The sequence below is a fragment of the Lissotriton vulgaris genome, chromosome 1_1 (assembly GCF_964263255.1).
Source record: "Lissotriton vulgaris chromosome 1_1, aLisVul1.2, whole genome shotgun sequence".
Taxonomy (NCBI): domain Eukaryota; kingdom Metazoa; phylum Chordata; class Amphibia; order Caudata; family Salamandridae; genus Lissotriton; species Lissotriton vulgaris.
Window position 1 is genome coordinate 231,739,592 of NC_141685.1, and position 14,333 is coordinate 231,753,924.

At 39.4% G+C, this 14,333-nt stretch overlaps 6 non-coding genes across 6 annotated transcripts; all 6 read right to left on the reverse strand.

The window, feature by feature from the left end:
- Positions 1 to 691: 691 nt before the first annotated feature.
- TRNAA-AGC (transfer RNA alanine (anticodon AGC)) lies at positions 692 to 764 on the reverse strand. The gene has a single exon. It is a non-coding gene; the product is annotated as a tRNA-Ala (tRNA).
- Positions 765 to 1,095: 331 nt separating this feature from the next.
- TRNAK-CUU (transfer RNA lysine (anticodon CUU)) lies at positions 1,096 to 1,168 on the reverse strand. The gene has a single exon. It is a non-coding gene; the product is annotated as a tRNA-Lys (tRNA).
- Positions 1,169 to 2,159: 991 nt separating this feature from the next.
- Positions 2,160 to 2,232, reverse strand: TRNAK-CUU (transfer RNA lysine (anticodon CUU)). The gene has a single exon. It is a non-coding gene; the product is annotated as a tRNA-Lys (tRNA).
- Positions 2,233 to 7,038: 4,806 nt separating this feature from the next.
- Positions 7,039 to 7,111, reverse strand: TRNAA-AGC (transfer RNA alanine (anticodon AGC)). Its single transcript has one exon. It is a non-coding gene; the product is annotated as a tRNA-Ala (tRNA).
- Positions 7,112 to 7,442: 331 nt separating this feature from the next.
- TRNAK-CUU (transfer RNA lysine (anticodon CUU)) lies at positions 7,443 to 7,515 on the reverse strand. Its single transcript has one exon. It is a non-coding gene; the product is annotated as a tRNA-Lys (tRNA).
- A 991-nt stretch (positions 7,516 to 8,506) lies between these two features.
- On the reverse strand, positions 8,507 to 8,579 carry TRNAK-CUU (transfer RNA lysine (anticodon CUU)). Its single transcript has one exon. It is a non-coding gene; the product is annotated as a tRNA-Lys (tRNA).
- Between the last annotated feature and the right edge of the window lie 5,754 nt (positions 8,580 to 14,333).

A 14,333-nucleotide genomic window follows, 5' to 3' on the forward strand; every position in this document is an offset into this window, starting at 1 on the left:
ATATGAGAGTCAATGCAATAATCCAGCAAAAATTACTCATTTTCGCCCAACGTGGGGCTCGAACTCACGACCCTGAGATTAAGCGTCTCAAGCTCTACCGACTGAGCTAGCCGGGCTCCCACTTCAAGATGGTATGCAGACTAATCATTTTTTATGAAGGAAATCCATTCCTGGACAATTTTTGGGAGTTATTGCAGGTCTAATGCAAGATTAATCTCCATATTATGAGAGTCAATGCAATATTCAGGCAAAAATTACTCGTTTTCGCCCAACGTGGGGCCCGAACCCACGACCCTGAGATTAAGAGTCTCATGCTCTACCGACTGAGCTAGCCGGGCTCCCTCCTTAAGACAGTATGCAGACCAATCCCTTTTTGTGAAGAAAATCAAATCCTGGATATTCCTCTACTCTTGTTTTGCAAGGAAAGCCAGATTTATACATCCTTCAGAGGACAGAGTGTCAAAAAAAAATAAGAGAAAATGAAAACGGAAGTTGTGAGAACTTCATTTTGAGATTGCATAAGAATTCAAATTCCTCTCACATACTAAAGAATACCTGAACCCTTTTGATTAAACCACTTTAGTTGTTATAATGAGACCATATTTGAAAGCCATCTGTGATTTTTCTGTTCTTACTCTGCAATGACCTTGGCAATGACAAGTTAAAAATAAAATGTATGCAAATTTTATAATGGAGAATGCGGGCATCGATCCCGCTACCTCTCGCATGCTAAGCGAGCGCTCTACCATTTGAGCTAATTCCCCAGTGTGTTTAATCTGCATAACATGAAAAAAGTAACCTCACTGCCTTCAACACTTTATTTGAAGTCCAATTGCCCATTAACAGTGTTCAGTTCACTCCTAAATTATGCCTTACCTCCACTTATGGGATGTTTTACAGTTCAGGTTGGCCTGTTTACTACTCGAATATGAGTGATATTGTGGTGTGTTCATCTAGACTCATACCCTACCTAATCTTGAAGTTAAATTTCCCACCAATGAGAAACCAAGGGAGATACAATTTTTGATAGTTATTGCATGTCTAATGCAAGAATAATCACCAGATTATGAGAGTCCAGCCAAAATTACTCATTTTCGCCCAACGTGGGGCTCGAACCCACGACCCTGAGATTAAGAGTCTCATGCTCTACCGACTGAGCTAGCCGGGCTCCAACTTCAAGATGGTATGCAGACTAATCATTTTTTATGAAGGAAATCCATTCCTGGACAATTTTTGGGAGTTATTGCATGTCTAATGCAAGATTAATCTCCATATTATGAGAGTCAATGCAATATTCAGGCAAAATTTACTCGTTTTCGCCCAACGTGGGTCTCGAACCCACGACCCTGAGATTAAGAGTTTCATGCTCTACCGACTGAGCTAGCCGGGTTCCCTCCTTAAGACAGTATGCAGACCAATCCCTTTTTGTGAAGAAAATCAAATCCTGGATATTCCTCTACTCTTGTTTTGCAAGGAAAGCCAGATTTATACATCCTTCAGAGGACAGAGTGTCAAAAAAAAATAAGAGAAAATGAAAATGGAAGTTGTGAGAACTTCATTTTGAGATTGCATAAGAATTCAAATTCCTCTCACATGCTAAAGAATACCTGAACCCTTTTGATTAAACCACTTTAGTTGTTAAAATGAGACCATATTTGAAAGCCATCTGTGATTTTTCTGTTCTTACTCTGCAATGACCTTGGCAATGACAAGTTAAAAATAAAATGTATGCAAACTTTTTTAATGTAGAATGCGGGCATCGATCCCGCTACCTCTCGCATGCTAAGCGAGCGCTCTACCATTTGAGCTAATTCCCCTGAGTGTTTAATCTGCATAACATGAAAAAAGTAACCTTACTGACTTCCACACTTTATTTGAAGTCCAATTGCCCATAACAGTGTTAAGTTCACTCCTAACTTATGCCTTACCTCCACTTATGGGATTTTTTACAGTTCAGGTTGGCCTGTTTACTACTCGAATATGAGTGATATTGTGGTGTGTTCATCTAGACTCATACCCTAGCTAATCTTGAAGTTAAATTTCCCACCAATGAGAAACCAAGGGAGATACCATTTTTGATAGTTATTGCATGTCTAATGCAAGAATATTCACCAGATTATGAGAGTCAATGCAATAATCCAGCAAAAATTACTCATTTTCGCCCAACGTGGGGCTCGAACCCACGACCCTGAGATTAAGAGTCTCATGCTCTACCGACTGAGCTAGCCGGGCTCCCACTTCAAGATGGTATGCAGACTAATCATTTTTTATTAAGGAAATCCATTTCTGGACAATTTATGGGAGTTATTGCATGTCTAATTCAAGATTAATCTCCATATTATGAGAGTCAATGAAATATTCAGGCAAAAATTACTCTTTTTTGCCCAACGTGGGGCTCGAACCCACGACCCTGAGCTTAAGAGTCTCATGCTCTACCGACTGAGCTTGCCGGGGTCCCTCCTTAAGACAGTATGCAGACCAATCACTTTTTGTGAAGAAAATCAAATCCTGGATATTCCTCTACTCTTGTTTTGCAAGGAAAGCCAGATTTATACATCCTTTAGGGGACAGAGTGTCAAATAAAATAAGAGAAAATGGAAGTTGTGAGAACTTCATGTTGAGATTGCATAAGAATTCAAATTCCTCTCACGTGCTAAAGAATACCTGAACCGTTTTGATTAAACCACTTTAGTTGTTATAATGAGACCATATTTGAAAGCCATCTTTGATTTTTCTGTTCTTACTCTGCAATGACCTTGGCAATGACAAGTTAAAAATAAAATGTATGCAAATTTTATAATGGAGAATGCGGGCATTGATCCCGCTACCTCTCGCATGCTAAGCGAGCGCTCTACCATTTGAGCTAATTCCCCTGAATGTTTAATCTGCATAACATGAAAAAAGTAACCTTACTGCCTTCCACACTTTATTTGAAGTCCAATTGCCCATAACAGTGTTAAGTTCACTCCTAACTTATGCCTTACCTCCACTTATGGGATGTTTTACAGTTCAGGTTGGCCTGTTTACTACTCGAATATGAGTGATATTGTGGTTTGTTCATCTAGACTCATACCCTAGCTAATCTTGAAGTTAAATTTCCCACCAATGAGAAACCAAGGGAGATACTATTTTTGATAGTTATTGCATGTCTAATGCAAGAATATTCACCAGATTATGAGAGTCAATGCAATAATCCAGCAAAAATTACTCATTTTCGCCCAACGTGGGGCTCGAACCCACGTCCCTGAGATTAAGAGTCTCATGCTCTACTGACTGAGCTAGCCGGGCTCCCACTTCAAGATGGTATGCAGACTAATCATTTTTTATGAAGGAAATCCATTTCTGGACAATTTATGGGAGTTATTGCATGTCTAATGCAAGATTAATCTCCATATTATGAGAGTCAATGAAATATTCAGGCAAAAATTACTCTTTTTCGCCCAACGTGGGGCTCAAACCCACGACCCTGAGCTTAAGAGTCTCATGCTCTACCGACTGAGCTTGCCGGGGTCCCTCCTTAAGACAGTATGCAGACCAATCACTTTTTGTGAAGAAAATCAAATCCTGGATATTCCTCTACTCTTGTTTTGCAAGGAAAGCCAGATTTATACATCCTTTAGGGGACAGAGTGTCAAATAAAATAAGAGAAAATGAAAATGGAAGTTGTGAGAACTTCATGTTGAGATTGCATAAGAATTCAAATTCCTCTCACGTGCTAAAGAATACCTGAACCCTTTTGATTAAACCACTTTAGTTGTTATAATGAGACCATATTTGAAAGCCATCTGTGATTTTTCTGTTCTTACTCTGCAATGACCTTGGCAATGACAAGTTAAAAATAAAATGTATGCAAATTTTATAATGGAGAATGCGGGCATTGATCCCGCTACCTCTCGCATGCTAAGCGAGTGCTCTACCATTTGAGCTAATTCTCCTGAGTGGTTAATCTGCATAACATGAAAAAAGTAACCTTACTGCCTTCCACACTTTATTTGAAGTCCAATTGCCCATAACAGTGTTCAGTTCACTCCTAATTTATGCCTTACCTCCACTTAAGGGATGTTTTACAGTTCAGGTTGGCCTGTTTACTACTCGAATATGAGTGATATTGTGGTGGGTTCATCTAGACTCATACCCTACCTAATCTTGAAGTTAAATTTCCCACCAATGAGAAACCAAGGGAGATACCATTTTTGATAGTTATTGCATGTCTAATGCAAGAATACTCACCAGATTATGAGAGTCCAGCAAAAATTACTCATTTTCGCCCAACGTGGGGCTCGAACCCACGACCCTGAGATTAAGAGTCTCATGCTCTACCGACTGAACTAGCCGGGCTCCCACTTCAAGATGGTATGCAGACTAATCATTTTTTATGAAGGAAATCCATTCCTGGACAATTTTTGGGAGTTATTGCATGTCTAATGCAAGATTAATCTCCATATTATGAGAGTCAATGCAATATTCAGGCAAAAATTACTCATTTTCGCCCAACGTGGGGCTCGAACCCACGACCCTGAGATTAAGAGTCTCATGCTCTACCGACTGAGCTAGCCGGGTTCCCTCCTTAAGACAGTATGCAGACCAATCCCTTTTTGTGAAGAAAATCAAATCCTGGATATTCCTCTACTCTTGTTTTGCAAGGAAAGCCAGATTTATACATCCTTTAGGGGACAGAGTGTCAAATAAAATAAGAGAAAATGAGAATGGAAGTTGTGAGAACTTCATTTTGAGATTGCATAAGAATTCAAATTCCTCTCACATGCTAAAGAATACCTGAACCCTTTTGATTAAACCACTTTAGTTGTTATAATGAGACCATATTTGAAAGCCATCTGTGATTTTTCTGTTCTTACTCTGCAATGACCTTGGCAATGACAAGTTAAAAATAAAATGTATGCAAATTTTATAATAGAGAATGCGGGCATCGATCCCGCTACCTCTCGCATGCTAAGCGAGCGCTCTACCATTTGAGCTAATTCCCCTGTGTGTTTAATCTGCATAACATGAAAAAATTAACCTTACTGCCTTCCACACTTTATTTGAAGTCCAATTGCCCATAACAGTGTTCAGTTCACTCCTAACTTATGCCTTACCTTCACTTATGGGATGTTTTACAGTTCAGGTTGGCCTGTTTACTACTCGAATATGAGTGATATTGTGGTGTGTTCATCTAGACTCATACCCTAGCTAATCTTTTAAGTTAAATTTCCCACCAATGAGAAACCAAGGGAGATACCATTTCTGATAGTTATTGCATGTCTAATGCAAGAATATTCACCAGATTATGAGAGTCAATGCAATAATCCAGCAAAAATTACTCATTTTCGCCCAACGTGGGGCTCGAACCCACGACCCTGAGATTAAGAGTCTCAAGCTCTACCGATTGAGCTAGCCGGGCTCCCACTTCAAGATGGTATGCAGACTAATCATTTTTTATGAAGGAAATCCATTCCTGGACAATTTTTGGGAGTTATTGCAGGTCTAATGCAAGATTAATCTCCATAATATGAGAGTCAATGCAATATTCAGGCAAAAATTACTCTTTTTCGCCCAACGTGGGGCTCGAACACACGACCCTGAGATTAAGAGTCTCATGCTCTACCGACTGAGCTAGCCGGGCTCCCTCCTTAAGACAGTATGCTGACCAATCCCTTTTTGTGAAGAAAATCAAATCCTGGATATTCCTCTACTCTTGTTTTGCAAGGAAAGCCAGATGTATACATCCTTCAGAGGACAGAGTGTCAAAAAAAATAAGAGAAAATGAAAATGGAAGTTGTGAGAACTTCATTTTGAGATTGCATAAGAATTCAAATTCCTCTCACATGCTAAAGAATACCTGAACCCTTTTGATTAAACCACTTTAGTTGTTATAATGAGACCATATTTGAAAGCCATCTGTGATTTTTCTGTTCTTACTCTGCAATGACCTTGGCAATGACAAGTTAAAAATAAAATGTATGCAAATTTTATAATGGAGAATGCGGGCATCGATCCCGCTACCTCTCGCATGCTAAGCGAGCGCTCCACCATTTGAGCTAATTCCCCTGTGTGTTTAATCTGCATAACATGAAAAAAGTAACCTTACTGCCTTCCACACTTTATTTGAAGTCCAATTGCCCATAACAGTGTTAAGTTCACTCCTAACTTATGCCTTACCTCCACTTATGGGATGTTTTACAGTTCAGGTTGGCCTGTTTACTACTCGAATATGAGTGATATTGCGGTGTGTTCATCTAGACTCATCCCCAAGCTAATATTGAAGTTAAATTTCCCACCAATGAGAAACCAAGGGAGATACCATTTCTGATAGTTATTGCATGTCTAATGCAAGAATATTCACCAGAATATGAGAGTCAATGCAATAATCCAGCAAAAATTACTCATTTTCGCCCAACGTGGGGCTCGAACTCACGACCCTGAGATTAAGCGTCTCAAGCTCTACCGACTGAGCTAGCCGGGCTCCCACTTCAAGATGGTATGCAGACTAATCATTTTTTATGAAGGAAATCCATTCCTGGACAATTTTTGGGAGTTATTGCAGGTCTAATGCAAGATTAATCTCCATATTATGAGAGTCAATGCAATATTCAGGCAAAAATTACTCGTTTTCGCCCAACGTGGGGCCCGAACCCACGACCCTGAGATTAAGAGTCTCATGCTCTACCGACTGAGCTAGCCGGGCTCCCTCCTTAAGACAGTATGCAGACCAATCCCTTTTTGTGAAGAAAATCAAATCCTGGATATTCCTCTACTCTTGTTTTGCAAGGAAAGCCAGATTTATACATCCTTCAGAGGACAGAGTGTCAAAAAAAAATAAGAGAAAATGAAAACGGAAGTTGTGAGAACTTCATTTTGAGATTGCATAAGAATTCAAATTCCTCTCACATACTAAAGAATACCTGAACCCTTTTGATTAAACCACTTTAGTTGTTATAATGAGACCATATTTGAAAGCCATCTGTGATTTTTCTGTTCTTACTCTGCAATGACCTTGGCAATGACAAGTTAAAAATAAAATGTATGCAAATTTTATAATGGAGAATGCGGGCATCGATCCCGCTACCTCTCGCATGCTAAGCGAGCGCTCTACCATTTGAGCTAATTCCCCAGTGTGTTTAATCTGCATAACATGAAAAAAGTAACCTCACTGCCTTCAACACTTTATTTGAAGTCCAATTGCCCATTAACAGTGTTCAGTTCACTCCTAAATTATGCCTTACCTCCACTTATGGGATGTTTTACAGTTCAGGTTGGCCTGTTTACTACTCGAATATGAGTGATATTGTGGTGTGTTCATCTAGACTCATACCCTACCTAATCTTGAAGTTAAATTTCCCACCAATGAGAAACCAAGGGAGATACAATTTTTGATAGTTATTGCATGTCTAATGCAAGAATAATCACCAGATTATGAGAGTCCAGCCAAAATTACTCATTTTCGCCCAACGTGGGGCTCGAACCCACGACCCTGAGATTAAGAGTCTCATGCTCTACCGACTGAGCTAGCCGGGCTCCAACTTCAAGATGGTATGCAGACTAATCATTTTTTATGAAGGAAATCCATTCCTGGACAATTTTTGGGAGTTATTGCATGTCTAATGCAAGATTAATCTCCATATTATGAGAGTCAATGCAATATTCAGGCAAAATTTACTCGTTTTCGCCCAACGTGGGTCTCGAACCCACGACCCTGAGATTAAGAGTTTCATGCTCTACCGACTGAGCTAGCCGGGTTCCCTCCTTAAGACAGTATGCAGACCAATCCCTTTTTGTGAAGAAAATCAAATCCTGGATATTCCTCTACTCTTGTTTTGCAAGGAAAGCCAGATTTATACATCCTTCAGAGGACAGAGTGTCAAAAAAAAATAAGAGAAAATGAAAATGGAAGTTGTGAGAACTTCATTTTGAGATTGCATAAGAATTCAAATTCCTCTCACATGCTAAAGAATACCTGAACCCTTTTGATTAAACCACTTTAGTTGTTAAAATGAGACCATATTTGAAAGCCATCTGTGATTTTTCTGTTCTTACTCTGCAATGACCTTGGCAATGACAAGTTAAAAATAAAATGTATGCAAACTTTTTTAATGTAGAATGCGGGCATCGATCCCGCTACCTCTCGCATGCTAAGCGAGCGCTCTACCATTTGAGCTAATTCCCCTGAGTGTTTAATCTGCATAACATGAAAAAAGTAACCTTACTGACTTCCACACTTTATTTGAAGTCCAATTGCCCATAACAGTGTTAAGTTCACTCCTAACTTATGCCTTACCTCCACTTATGGGATTTTTTACAGTTCAGGTTGGCCTGTTTACTACTCGAATATGAGTGATATTGTGGTGTGTTCATCTAGACTCATACCCTAGCTAATCTTGAAGTTAAATTTCCCACCAATGAGAAACCAAGGGAGATACCATTTTTGATAGTTATTGCATGTCTAATGCAAGAATATTCACCAGATTATGAGAGTCAATGCAATAATCCAGCAAAAATTACTCATTTTCGCCCAACGTGGGGCTCGAACCCACGACCCTGAGATTAAGAGTCTCATGCTCTACCGACTGAGCTAGCCGGGCTCCCACTTCAAGATGGTATGCAGACTAATCATTTTTTATTAAGGAAATCCATTTCTGGACAATTTATGGGAGTTATTGCATGTCTAATTCAAGATTAATCTCCATATTATGAGAGTCAATGAAATATTCAGGCAAAAATTACTCTTTTTTGCCCAACGTGGGGCTCGAACCCACGACCCTGAGCTTAAGAGTCTCATGCTCTACCGACTGAGCTTGCCGGGGTCCCTCCTTAAGACAGTATGCAGACCAATCACTTTTTGTGAAGAAAATCAAATCCTGGATATTCCTCTACTCTTGTTTTGCAAGGAAAGCCAGATTTATACATCCTTTAGGGGACAGAGTGTCAAATAAAATAAGAGAAAATGGAAGTTGTGAGAACTTCATGTTGAGATTGCATAAGAATTCAAATTCCTCTCACGTGCTAAAGAATACCTGAACCGTTTTGATTAAACCACTTTAGTTGTTATAATGAGACCATATTTGAAAGCCATCTTTGATTTTTCTGTTCTTACTCTGCAATGACCTTGGCAATGACAAGTTAAAAATAAAATGTATGCAAATTTTATAATGGAGAATGCGGGCATTGATCCCGCTACCTCTCGCATGCTAAGCGAGCGCTCTACCATTTGAGCTAATTCCCCTGAATGTTTAATCTGCATAACATGAAAAAAGTAACCTTACTGCCTTCCACACTTTATTTGAAGTCCAATTGCCCATAACAGTGTTAAGTTCACTCCTAACTTATGCCTTACCTCCACTTATGGGATGTTTTACAGTTCAGGTTGGCCTGTTTACTACTCGAATATGAGTGATATTGTGGTTTGTTCATCTAGACTCATACCCTAGCTAATCTTGAAGTTAAATTTCCCACCAATGAGAAACCAAGGGAGATACTATTTTTGATAGTTATTGCATGTCTAATGCAAGAATATTCACCAGATTATGAGAGTCAATGCAATAATCCAGCAAAAATTACTCATTTTCGCCCAACGTGGGGCTCGAACCCACGTCCCTGAGATTAAGAGTCTCATGCTCTACTGACTGAGCTAGCCGGGCTCCCACTTCAAGATGGTATGCAGACTAATCATTTTTTATGAAGGAAATCCATTTCTGGACAATTTATGGGAGTTATTGCATGTCTAATGCAAGATTAATCTCCATATTATGAGAGTCAATGAAATATTCAGGCAAAAATTACTCTTTTTCGCCCAACGTGGGGCTCAAACCCACGACCCTGAGCTTAAGAGTCTCATGCTCTACCGACTGAGCTTGCCGGGGTCCCTCCTTAAGACAGTATGCAGACCAATCACTTTTTGTGAAGAAAATCAAATCCTGGATATTCCTCTACTCTTGTTTTGCAAGGAAAGCCAGATTTATACATCCTTTAGGGGACAGAGTGTCAAATAAAATAAGAGAAAATGAAAATGGAAGTTGTGAGAACTTCATGTTGAGATTGCATAAGAATTCAAATTCCTCTCACGTGCTAAAGAATACCTGAACCCTTTTGATTAAACCACTTTAGTTGTTATAATGAGACCATATTTGAAAGCCATCTGTGATTTTTCTGTTCTTACTCTGCAATGACCTTGGCAATGACAAGTTAAAAATAAAATGTATGCAAATTTTATAATGGAGAATGCGGGCATTGATCCCGCTACCTCTCGCATGCTAAGCGAGTGCTCTACCATTTGAGCTAATTCTCCTGAGTGGTTAATCTGCATAACATGAAAAAAGTAACCTTACTGCCTTCCACACTTTATTTGAAGTCCAATTGCCCATAACAGTGTTCAGTTCACTCCTAATTTATGCCTTACCTCCACTTAAGGGATGTTTTACAGTTCAGGTTGGCCTGTTTACTACTCGAATATGAGTGATATTGTGGTGGGTTCATCTAGACTCATACCCTACCTAATCTTGAAGTTAAATTTCCCACCAATGAGAAACCAAGGGAGATACCATTTTTGATAGTTATTGCATGTCTAATGCAAGAATACTCACCAGATTATGAGAGTCCAGCAAAAATTACTCATTTTCGCCCAACGTGGGGCTCGAACCCACGACCCTGAGATTAAGAGTCTCATGCTCTACCGACTGAACTAGCCGGGCTCCCACTTCAAGATGGTATGCAGACTAATCATTTTTTATGAAGGAAATCCATTCCTGGACAATTTTTGGGAGTTATTGCATGTCTAATGCAAGATTAATCTCCATATTATGAGAGTCAATGCAATATTCAGGCAAAAATTACTCATTTTCGCCCAACGTGGGGCTCGAACCCACGACCCTGAGATTAAGAGTCTCATGCTCTACCGACTGAGCTAGCCGGGTTCCCTCCTTAAGACAGTATGCAGACCAATCCCTTTTTGTGAAGAAAATCAAATCCTGGATATTCCTCTACTCTTGTTTTGCAAGGAAAGCCAGATTTATACATCCTTCAGAGGACAGAGTGTCAAAAAAAATAAGAGAAAATGAGAATGGAAGTTGTGAGAACTTCATTTTGAGATTGCATAAGAATTCAAATTCCTCTCACATGCTAAAGAATACCTGAACCCTTTTGATTAAACCACTTTAGTTGTTATAATGAGACCATATTTGAAAGCCATCTGTGATTTTTCTGTTCTTACTCTGCAATGACCTTGGCAATGACAAGTTAAAAATAAAATGTATGCAAATTTTATAATAGAGAATGCGGGCATCGATCCCGCTACCTCTCGCATGCTAAGCGAGCGCTCTACCATTTGAGCTAATTCCCCTGTGTGTTTAATCTGCATAACATGAAAAAAGTAACCTTACTGCCTTCCACACTTTATTTGAAGTCCAATTGCCCATAACAGTGTTAAGTTCACTCCTAATTTATGCCTTACCTCCACTTATGGGATGTTTTACAGTTCAGGTTGGCCTGTTTACTACTCGAATATGAGTGATATTGCGGTGTGTTCATCTAGACTCATACCCTAGCTAATCTTGAAGTTAAATTTCCCACCAATGAGAAACCAAGGGAGATACCATTTTTGATAGTTATTGCATGTCTAATGCAAGAATATTCACCAGATTATGAGAGTCAATGCAATAATCCAGCAAAAATTACTCATTTTCCCCCAACGTGGGGCTTGAACCAACGACCCTGAGATTAAGAGTCTCATGCTCTACCGACTGAGCTAGCCGGGCTCCCACTTCAAGATGGTATGCAGACTAATCATTTTTTATGAAGGAAATCCATTCCTGGACAATTTTTGGGAGTTATTGCAGGTCGAATGCAAGATTAATCTCCATATTATGAGAGTCAATGCAATATTCAGGCAAAAATTACTCTTTTTCGCCCAACGTGGGGCTCGAACACACGACCCTGAGATTAAGAGTCTCATGCTCTACCGACTGAGCTAGCCGGGCTCCCTCCTTAAGACAGTATGCAGACCAATCCCTTTTTGTGAAGAAAATCAAATCCTGGATATTCCTCTACTCTTGTTTTGCAAGGAAAGCCAGATTTATACATCCTTCAGAGGACAGAGTGTCAAAAAAAATAAGAGAAAATGAAAATGGAAGTTGTGAGAACTTCATTTTGAGATTGCATAAGAATTCAAATTCCTCTCACATGCTAAAGAATACCTGAACCCTTTTGATTAAACCACTTTAGTTGTTATAATGAGACCATATTTGAAAGCCATCTGTGATTTTTCTGTTCTTACTCTGCAATGACCTTGGCAATGACAAGTTAAAAATAAAATGTATACAAATTTTATAATGGAGAATGCCGGCATCGATCCCGCTACCTCTCGCATGCTAAGCAAGCGCTCTACCATTTGAGCTAATTCCCCTGTGTGTTTAATCTGCATAACATGAAAAAAGTAACCTCACTGCCTTACACACTTTATTTGAAGTCCAATTGCCCATAACAGTGTTCAGTTCACTCCTAACGTATGCCTTACCTTCACTTATGGGATGTTTTACAGTTCAGGTTGGCCTGTTTACTACTCGAATATGAGTGATATTGTGGTGTGTTCATCTAGACTCATACCCTACCTAATCTTGAAGTTAAATTTCCCACCAATGAGAAACCAAGGGAGATACCATTTTTGATAGTTATTGCATGTCTAATGCAAGAATAATCACCAGATTATGAGAGTCCAGCAAAAATTACTCATTTTCGCCCAACGTGGGGCTTGAACCCACGACGCTGAGATTAAGAGTCTCATGCTCTACCGACTGAGCTAGCCGGGCTCCCACTTCAAGATGGTATGCAGACTAATCATTTTTTATGAAGGAAATCCATTCCTGGACAATTTTTGGGAGTTATTGCATGTCTAATGCTAGATTAATCTCCATATTATGAGAGTCAATGCAATATTCAGGCAAAAATTACTCGTTTTCGCCCAACGTGGGGCTCCAACCCACGACCCTGAGATTAAGAGTCTCATGCTCTACCGACTGAGCTAGCCGGGCTCCCTCCTTAAGACAGTATGCAGACCAATCCCTTTTTGTGAAGAAAATCAAATCCTGGATATTCCTCTACTCTTGTTTTGCAAGGAAAGCCAGATTTATACATCCTTCAGAGGACAGAGTGTCAAAAAAAAGTAAGAGAAAATGAAAATGGAAGTTGTGAGAACTTCATTTTGAGATTGCATAAGAATTCAAATTCCTCTCACATGCTAAAGAATACCTGAACCCTTTTGATTAAACCACTTTAGTTGTTATAATGAGACCATATTTGAAAGCAATCTGTGATTTTTCTGTTCTTACTCTGCAATGACCTTGGCAATGACAAGTTAAAAATAAAATGTATGCAAATTTTATAATGGAGAATGCGGGCATCGATCCCGCTACCTCTTGCATGCTAAGCGAGCGCTCTACCATTTGAGCTAATTCCCCTGTGTGTTTAATCTGCATAACATGAAAAAATTAACCTTACTGCCTTCCACACTTTATTTGAAGTCCAATTGCCCATAACAGTGTTAAGTTCACTCCTAACTTATGCCTTACCTCCACTTATGGGATGTTTTACAGTTCAGGTTGGCCTGTTTACTACTCGAATATGAGTGATATTGCGGTGTGTTCATCTAGACTCATACCCTAGCTAATCTTGAAGTTAAATTTCCCACCAATGAGAAACCAAGGGAGATACCATTTTTGATAGTTATTGCATGTCTAATGCAAGAATATTCACCAGATTATGAGAGTCAATGCAATAATCCAGCAAAAATTACTCATTTTTGCCCAACGTGGGGCTCAAACCCACGACCCTGAGATTAAGAATCTCATGCTCTACCAACTGAGCTAGCCGGGCTCCCACTTCAAGATGGTATGCAGACTAATCATTTTTTATGAAGGAAATCCATTCCTGGACAATTTTTGGGAGTTATTGCAGGTCTAATGCAAGATTAATCTCCATGTTATGAGAGTCAATGCAATATTCAGGCAAAAATTACTTTTTTTTGCCCAACATGGGGCTCGAACCCACGACCCTGAGATTAAGAGTCTCATGCTCTACCGACTGAGCTAGCCGGGCTCCCTCCTTAAGACAGTATGCAGACCAATCCCTTTTTGTGAAGAAAATCAAATCCTGGATATTCCTCTACTCTTGTTTTGCAAGGAACGCCAGATTTATACATCCTTCAGAGGACAGAGTGTCAAAAAAAATAAGAGAAAATGAAAACGGAAGTTGTGAGAACTTCATTTTGAGATTGCATAAGAATTCAAATTCCTCTCACATGCTAAAGAATACCTGAACCCTTTTGATTAAACCACTTTAGTTGTTAA